The sequence below is a fragment of the Panulirus ornatus genome, chromosome 3 (genome assembly GCF_036320965.1).
Source record: "Panulirus ornatus isolate Po-2019 chromosome 3, ASM3632096v1, whole genome shotgun sequence".
Taxonomy (NCBI): domain Eukaryota; kingdom Metazoa; phylum Arthropoda; class Malacostraca; order Decapoda; family Palinuridae; genus Panulirus; species Panulirus ornatus.
In genome coordinates this window covers 32,118,527-32,127,399 of record NC_092226.1, presented here as the reverse complement: position 1 = coordinate 32,127,399, position 8,873 = coordinate 32,118,527, and positions in this window count along the sequence as shown.

Here is an 8,873-nt window from a genome sequence, read left to right as displayed (position 1 = left end):
TCTCTCTCTCTCTCTCTCTCTCTGAAGAGAAATAACAGGCAGAATGAAGCAGAATGTAAATTTATCCATATGTGGGAAAAAACAAAGAACAATGAATAAAAGGTCGAGCGTTTTTAAGCGGGAAAAGGAGTATATACAATCTACCCCATACACGATGCTAGTTGATCTATAGATTATATCAGTTACAAAGAGTAAAGGTATATGAAATATTTAGGATAATGATAATGCTACTAGAGGTCTTTACGTAGGAAAGCGACCCAAGATTAACTCGGAGAGAACTAGTCATCAGGACCGGCTGGAATTTCATCTATATTCCATTAAAAAGAACGAAGTTGTCCACTAACGAAACATGATACGACCGAGATACAAGCTAGATCACGGGTGACCAACCGTGGCTCTTGAATTCATCGGAGAAATAGAATACGTAATCACACAGGCTACTTTTATAAGACTGCTCCTACCCCTAAATTCCTCTAAAAGTTTTTGGACATATCAGATATTATCTATCTTGATTCTATTGAGGAAATATATCTTACTTGTTTCTAGGGGATATATATATATATATATATATATATATATATATATATATATATATATATATATATATATATATATATATATATTAACTTTCTAAAATGGGAAACAGAAGAAGGAGTCACGCGGGGAGTGATCATCCTCCTCGAAGGCTCAGAGTGGGGTGCCTAAATGTGTGTGGATGTAACCAAGATGTGAAAAAAGGAGAGATAGGTAGTATGTTTGAGGAAAGGAACCTGGATGTTTTGGCTCTGAGTGAAACGAAGCTCAAGGGTAAAGGGGAAGAGTGGTTTGGAAATGTCTGGGGAGTGAAGTCAGGGGTTAGTGAGAGGACAAGAGCAAGGGAAGGAGTAGCAATACTCCTGAAACAGGAGTTGTGGGAGTATGTGATAGAATGTAAGAAAGTAAATTCTCGATTAATATGGGTAAAATTGAAAGTTGATGGAGAGAGGTGGGTGATTATTGGTGCATATGCACCTGGGCATGAGAAGAAAGATCATGAGAGGCAAGTGTTTTGGGAGCAGCTGAATGAGTGTGTTAGCGGTTTTGATGCACGAGACCGGGTTATAGTGATGGGTGATTTGAATGCAAAGGTGAGTAATGTGGCAGTTGAGGGAATAATTGGTATGCATGGGGTGTTCAGTGTTGTAAATGGAAATGGTGAAGAGCTTGTAGATTTATGTGCTGAAAAAGGACTGATGATTGGGAATACCTGGTTTAAAAAGCGAGATATACATAAGTATACTTATGTAAGCAGGAGAGATGGCCAGAGAGCGTTATTGGATTACGTGTTAATTGACAGGCGTGCGAAAGAGAGACTTTTGGATGTTAATGTGCTGAGAGGTGCAACTGGAGGGATGTCTGATCATTATCTTGTGGAGGCTAAGGTGAAGATTAGTATGGGTTTTCAGAAAAGAGGAGTGAATGTTGGGGTGAAGAAGGTGGTGAGAGTAAGTGAGCTTGGGAAGGAGACCTGTGTGGGGAAGTACCAGGAGAGACTGTGTACAGAATGGAAAAAGGTGAGAACAATGGAAGTAAGGGGAGTGGGGGAGGAATGGGATGTATTTAGGGAATCAGTGATGGATTGCGCAAAAGATGCTTGTGGCATGAGAAGAGTGGGAGGTGGGCTGTTTAGAAAGGGTAGTGAGTGGTGGGATGAAGAAGTAAGAGTATTAGTGAAAGAGAAGAGAGAGGCATTTGGACGATTTTTGCAGGGAAAAAATGCAATTGAGTGGGAGAAGTATAAAAGAAAGAGACAGGAGGTCAAGAGAAAGGTGCAAGAGGTGAAAAAAAGGGCAAATGAGAGTTGGGGTGAGAGACTATCAGTAAATTTTAGGGAGAATAAAAAGATGTTCTGGAAGGAGGTAAATAGGGTGCGTAAGACAAGGGAGCAAATGGGAACTTCAGTGAAGGGCGTAAATGGGGAGGTGATAACAAGTAGTGGTGATGTGAGAAGGAGATGGAATGAATATTTTGAAGGTTTGTTGAATGTGTCTGATGACAGAGTGGCAGATATAGGGTGTTTTGGTCGAGGTGGTGTGCAAAGTGAGAGGGTTAGGGAAAATGATTTGGTAAACAGAGAAGAGGTAGTAAAAGCTTTGCGGAAGATGAAAGCCGGCAAGGCAGCAGGTTTGGATGGTATTGCAGTGGAATTTATTAAAAAAGGGGGTGACTGTATTGTTGACTGGTTGGTAAGGTTATTTAATGTATGTATGACTCATGGTGAGGTGCCTGAGGATTGGCGGAATGCGTGCATAGTGCCATTGTACAAAGGCAAAGGGGATAAGAGTGAGTGCTCAAATTACAGAGGTGTAAGTTTGTTGAGTATTCCTGTTAAACTATATGGGAGGGTATTGATTGAGAGGGTGAAGGCATGTACAGAGCATCAAATTGGGGAAGAGCAGTGCGGTTTCAGAAGTGGTAGAGGATGTGTGGATCAGGTGTTTGCTTTGAAGAATGTATGTGAGAAATACTTAGAAAAGCAAATGGATTTGTATGTAGCATTTATGGATCTGGAGAAGGCATATGATAGAGTTGATAGAGATGCTCTGTGGAAGGTATTAAGAATATATGGTGTGGGAGGCAAGTTGTTAGAAGCAGTGAAAAGTTTTTATCGAGGATGTAAGGCATGTGTACGTGTAGGAAGAGAGGAAAGTGATTGGTTCTCAGTGAATGTAGGTTTGCGGCAGGGGTGTGTGATGTCTCCATGGTTGTTTAATTTGTTTATGGATGGGGTTGTTAGGGAGGTAAATGCAAGAGTCCTGGAAAGAGGGGCAAGTATGAAGTCTGTTGGGGATGAGAGAGCTTGGGAAGTGAGTCAGTTGTTGTTCGCTGATGATACAGCGCTGGTGGCTGATTCATGTGAGAAACTGCAGAAGCTGGTGACTGAGTTTGGTAAAGTGTGTGGAAGAAGAAAGTTAAGAGTAAATGTGAATAAGAGCAAGGTTATCAGGTACAGTAGGGTTGAGGGTCAAGTCAATTGGGAGGTGAGTTTGAATGGAGAAAAACTGGAGGAAGTGAAGTGTTTTAGATATCTGGGAGTGGATCTGTCAGCGGATGGAACCATGGAAGCGGAAGTGGATCATAGGGTGGGGGAGGGGGCGAAAATTTTGGGAGCCTTGAAAAATGTGTGGAAGTCGAGAACATTATCTCGGAAAGCAAAAATGGGTATGTTTGAAGGAATAGTGGTTCCAACAATGTTGTATGGTTGCGAGGCGTGGGCTATGGATAGAGTTGTGCGCAGGAGGATGGATGTGCTGGAAATGAGATGTTTGAGGACAATGTGTGGTGTGAGGTGGTTTGATCGAGTAAGTAACGTAAGGGTAAGAGAGATGTGTGGAAATAAAAAGAGCGTGGTTGAGAGAGCAGAAGAGGGTGTTTTGAAATGGTTTGGGCACATGGAGAGAATGAGTGAGGAAAGATTGACCAAGAGGATATATGTGTCGGAGGTGGAGGGAACGAGGAGAAGAGGGAGACCAAATTGGAGGTGGAAAGATGGAGTGAAAAAGATTTTGTGTGATCGGGGCCTGAACATGCAGGAGGGTGAAAGGAGGGCAAGGAATAGAGTGAATTGGAGCGATGTGGTATACAGGGGTTGACGTGCTGTCAGTGGATTGAATCAAGGCATGTGAAGCGTCTGGGGTAAACCATGGAAAGCTGTGTAGGTATGTATATTTGCGTGTGTGGACGTGTGTATGTACGTGTGTATGGGGGTTGGGCCATTTCTTTCGTCTGTTTCCTCGCGCTACCTCGCAAACGCGGGAGACAGCGACAAAGTATAAAAAAAAAAAAAAAAAAAAAAAAAAAAAAAAAAAAATATATATATATATATATATATATATATATATATATATATATATATATATATATATATACAGTGCGAATGACTGGGAGATTTATAAAAGACAGAGGCAAGAGGTGCTAGAGGTGAAAAAGAGGGCAACTGAGAGTTGGGGAGAGAATCATTGAATTTTAGGGAGAATAAAAAGATGTTTTGGAAGGAGGTAAATAAAGTGCGTAAGACAAGAGAACAAATGGGAACATCGGTGAAGGGGGCTAATGGGGAGGTAAAAACAAGTAGTGGTGAAGTGAGAAGGAGATGGAATGAGTATTTTGAAGGCTTGTTGAATGTGTTTGATGATAGAATGGCAGCTATAGGGTGTTTTGGTCGAGATGGTGTGCGAAGTGAGAGGGTCAGGGAGAATGGTTTGGTGAACAGAGAAGACGTAGTGAAAGCTTTGCGGAAGATGAAAGCCGGCAAGGTGGCGGGATTGGATGGTATTGCTTTGGAATCTATTAAAGAAAGGGGTGGCTGTGTTGTGGACTGGTTCGTAAGGATATTCAATGTATGTATGGTTCATGATGAAGCGCCTGAAGATTGGCGGAATGCATGCATAGTGCTATTGTACAAAGGCAAAGGGGATAAAGGTAGTGTTCAAATTACAGAGGTATAAGTTTGTTGAGTAATCCTGGGAAATTATATGGAAGGGTATTGATTGAGAGGGTAAAGGCATGTACAAAGCATCAGACTGGGGAAGAGCAGTGTGGTTTCAGAAGTGGAAGAGGATGTGTGGATCAGATGTTTGCTTTGAAGAATGTATGTGAGAAATACATAAATAAAACAGATGGATTTGTATGTAGCATTTATGGATCTGGAGAGGGCATATGATAGAGTTGATAGAAATGCTTTGTGGAAGGTATTAAGAGTATATGGTGTGGGAGGTAAATTACTAGAAGCAGTGAAAAGTTTTTATCGAGGATGTAAGGCATGTGTACGAGTAGGAAAAGAGGAAAGTGATTGGTTCCCAGTGAATGTCGGTTTGCGTCAGGGGTGCGTGATGTCTCTATGGTTGTTTAATTTGTTTATGGTTGGGGTTGTTAGGGAGGTGAATGCAAGAGTTTTGGAGAAAGGGGCAAATATGCAGTCTGTTGTTGATGACAGAGCTTGGGAAGTGAGTCAGTTGTTTGCTGATGATACAGCGCTGGTGGCTGATTCGGATGAGAAACTTCAGAAGCTGGTGACTGAGTTTGGGAAAGTGTGTGAAAGAAGAAAGCTGAGAGTAAATGTGAATAAGAGTAAGGTTATTAGGTTCAGGAGGGTCGAGGGACAAGTTAATTGGGAGATAAGTTTGAATGGAGAAAAACTGGGGGAAGTGAAGTGTTTTAGATATCTGGGAGTGGATTTAGCAGCGGATGGAACCATGGAAGCGGAAGTGAGTCACAGGGTTGGGGAGGGGACGAAGGTTCTGGGAGTGTTGAAGAACGTTCTCTCGGAGACCAAAAATGGGTATGTTTGAAGGAATAGTGGTTCCAATGATGTTATATAGTTGCGAGGCATGGGCTATATATAGAGTTGTGCGGAGGAGGGTAGATGTGTTGGAAGTTAAATGTCTGAGACAATATGTGGTGTGAGGTGTTTTGATCGAGTAAGTAATGAAAGGGTAAGAGATATGGGTGGTAATATTAAGAGTGTGGTTGAGAGAGCAGAAGATGGTGCATTGAAATAGATTGGTAACATGGAGAGAATGAGAGGGTATATGTATCAGAGGTGGAGGGAACAAGCAGAAGTGGGAAACCAAATTGGAGGTGGAAGAATTGAGTGAAAAAGGTTTTGAGCGATCGGGGCCTGAACATACAAGAGGGTGAAAGGAGAGCAGGGAATAGAGTGAAGTGGAACGATGTGGTATACCGGGGTCAGTGTGATGTCAATGAATTGAACCAGGGCATGTGAGGAGTCTGGGGTAAACCACGGAAAGTTTTGTGAGGCCTGGATGTGGAAAGGGTGCGGTGGTTTCGGTGCATTATACATGACAGCTATGGACTGTGTGAACGAATGTGGCCTTTGTTGTCTTTTCTTAGCGCTACCTCGCTAACGCGGGAGACAGCAACTAAGTATAATACATGGAACAAAAGAAAATACTTAGGGAACTAAAGTAACTGTCTTTAAACATGAAAACGAGAGATTCCAGAAAGATAATATTTTTGTTGTTTAGGACAGAAAAAGAATCTACTAGGACAATAACTTCCAGCATTCAGCAATAGTTTACTCGATGGAACTTATCATAAAACCTCAGTTGTATTCGTGTTTGTCATCTATATCAGTATTGGCGTCATAACAGTACTGAAAATGATGCATCACACTGTGCTACGTTTGTCTTAAAAACGATCCTTGAATTTTAGGTATTTACAAATTTCTGATAATGTTTTAAGTGTACTTATATACCACATCTTAAAAGGTGATCTACGACAATAATAGAGTGATCACGGAAACTAGATGGTTAAATGTCAATAATGGTGAACGTTCAGAGATAATAAATGGAAAATTTCATAATAAAAGTCGGGGACAAGTGAGTGAAGGTATGACACTGAAATAGTTTTTTAAAGCCATTATCATGGACACAATATTTAGAGATAACGGTAAGCACTCGCTTTATTGTAATCAAAAGATGTTTTCAAGTGGGATATAAAAACTTGGACAAGATATTGCAGTAAAGGAAGATTTACTGGGGAAAAATGTAAACTTCCGAAATAGGTGAAATTTAAAAGAGATGCTTTGAGTACTTTGAGGACACTAGATACTGTATATTAGATATACAATGAAAACAGCTTTTTCACTCCACTCTAACTCCCCTACACCTCGTTTGCTTTCCTCACGACGTCTATGTGTTTCCCAGCAATTTACAACTCGATTATCATCACTTTCAGGTACTGACATCTGCATTATCCTCAACCATTACTATGTAAGGTTCACCTTCAGATCTTACGTAGCTTTAGTTGGACAACAGAGCTTATAAATATCTTTATTCCTTTAGTTAAATGACAACTAAATTATACTATGAGTTTCTTTTAATTCTTTTACTAAAGGAAATGTGTTTATGACACAATCTTTCGAAGGCACAAAATTCATTAAAACCTGGACTTCCCTCAGTACAACAACGCCTTCAAAATTTCCCATTCTCCTAAATTCGTTTCACGCATCACCACACTTATCTTACCCCACTCGAGTCCGATATTTCCGGAGCTTTATCGCCAGCTCCCCCACTTAGCCACGTGTTGGTGTGTATCCTACCGTTACCTGATGTAACTAGGACCCATTTCCTTTGTTAACCACAATAAACCGATTTGTTACACTCACACACGTCTTCATCTGCTACAGGCGTGGCCCCTTATCCCTTCCGTCAGCCCTATTCCATGACTCATTTTCATGTGATTGTACTGATATCTTTTTCTTTCTCTACTCCACTAACCATAAGTGAACTTATTACATTAGCTACGCCTATTTGCCAGAAAAAATAAATAATCTGTAATAATGAAAGTAAATGAAGGTCATTTGTTTTTGTCTATACATGACAAGGTAGGTTAGTCAAGTATGACCATAAAATCAACATTAACGTCACAAATAAAGCCGTTCACTATCTAATCGGAATTGTTTGGTAACACTCTTGATGTTCTCATTTGACCATACATAACCTCAGGTTAAAGACTTGATTGCATGACTTTCGAGACGAGGCCTTTATGTTCCCCCCCACCTCTGTGGCAGCAAAAAAAAAAAACCAGTTTCTTCATCTCCAAATCATCGTTATCTCCCACAGCACAACAATTGTTAATCAACAAACTTTTATTCTGAAACAGACGCCCTTATGTTATCTAATCCTGATGTTGATAGTGCAGCCGGCATGGCCCACAGGCTCACCTCAGGTCTGGAGGCCAGGCGGCCTCACGCGTTATCACCCGATAGACAGAACACATAAAACAAACACGGTTGCATGACCGGTGGTAAAATTTATATTACACACACATATACTGTGTGTGTGTGTGTGTGTGTGTGTGTGTGTAATTCTTTTTTTTTTATTATTTATTGTACCTCGTCGCTGTCTCCCGCGTTAGCGAGGTAGCGCAAGGAAACAGACGAAAGAGTAGCCCAACCCACCCACATACACATGTATATACATACACGCCCACACACGTACATATACATACCTATACATTTCAATGTATATATATATATATATATATATATATATATATATATATATATATATATTTCAAACTATTCGCCATTTCCCGCATTAGCAAGGTAGCGTTAAGAACAGAGGACTGGGCCTTTGGGGGAATATCCTCACCTGGCCCCCTTCTCTGTTCCTTCTTTTGGAAAAATAAAAAAAAAAAAATAGAGAGGGGAGGATTTCCAGCCCCCCGCTCCCTCCCCTTTTAGTCGCCTTCTACGACACGCAGGGAATACGTGGGAAGTATTCTTTCTCCCCTATCCCCAAGGATAATATACATATATATATATATATATATATATATATATATATATATATATATATATATATATGTACATATTCATACTTGCTGCCCTCAGCCATTCCCGTCGCCATCCCGCCAAACATGAAATAGCACTCCCCCCCTCCCCCTCCCACGACAAGCGCGCGACATAGCGCTGGGAAAGGTCAACAAAGGCCACATTCGTTCACACTCATTCTCTAGCTGTCATGTGTAATGCGCCGAAACCACAGCTCCCTTTCCACATCCAGGCCCCACAAAACTTTCCGTGGTTTACCCGACACTTCACATGCCCTGGTTCAATCCATTGACAACACGTCGACCCCAGTGTACCACATCGTTCCAATTCACTCCATTCCTTGCACGCCTTTCACCCTCCTGCATTTTCAGGCCCCGATCGCTCAAAATCTTTTTCACTCCATCCTTCCACCTCCAATTCGGTCTCACACTTCTCGTTCCCTCCACCTCTAACACATATATCCTCTTTGTCAATCTTTCCTCCCTCATTCTCTCCATGTGACCAAACCATTTCAATACACCCTCTTCTGCTCTCA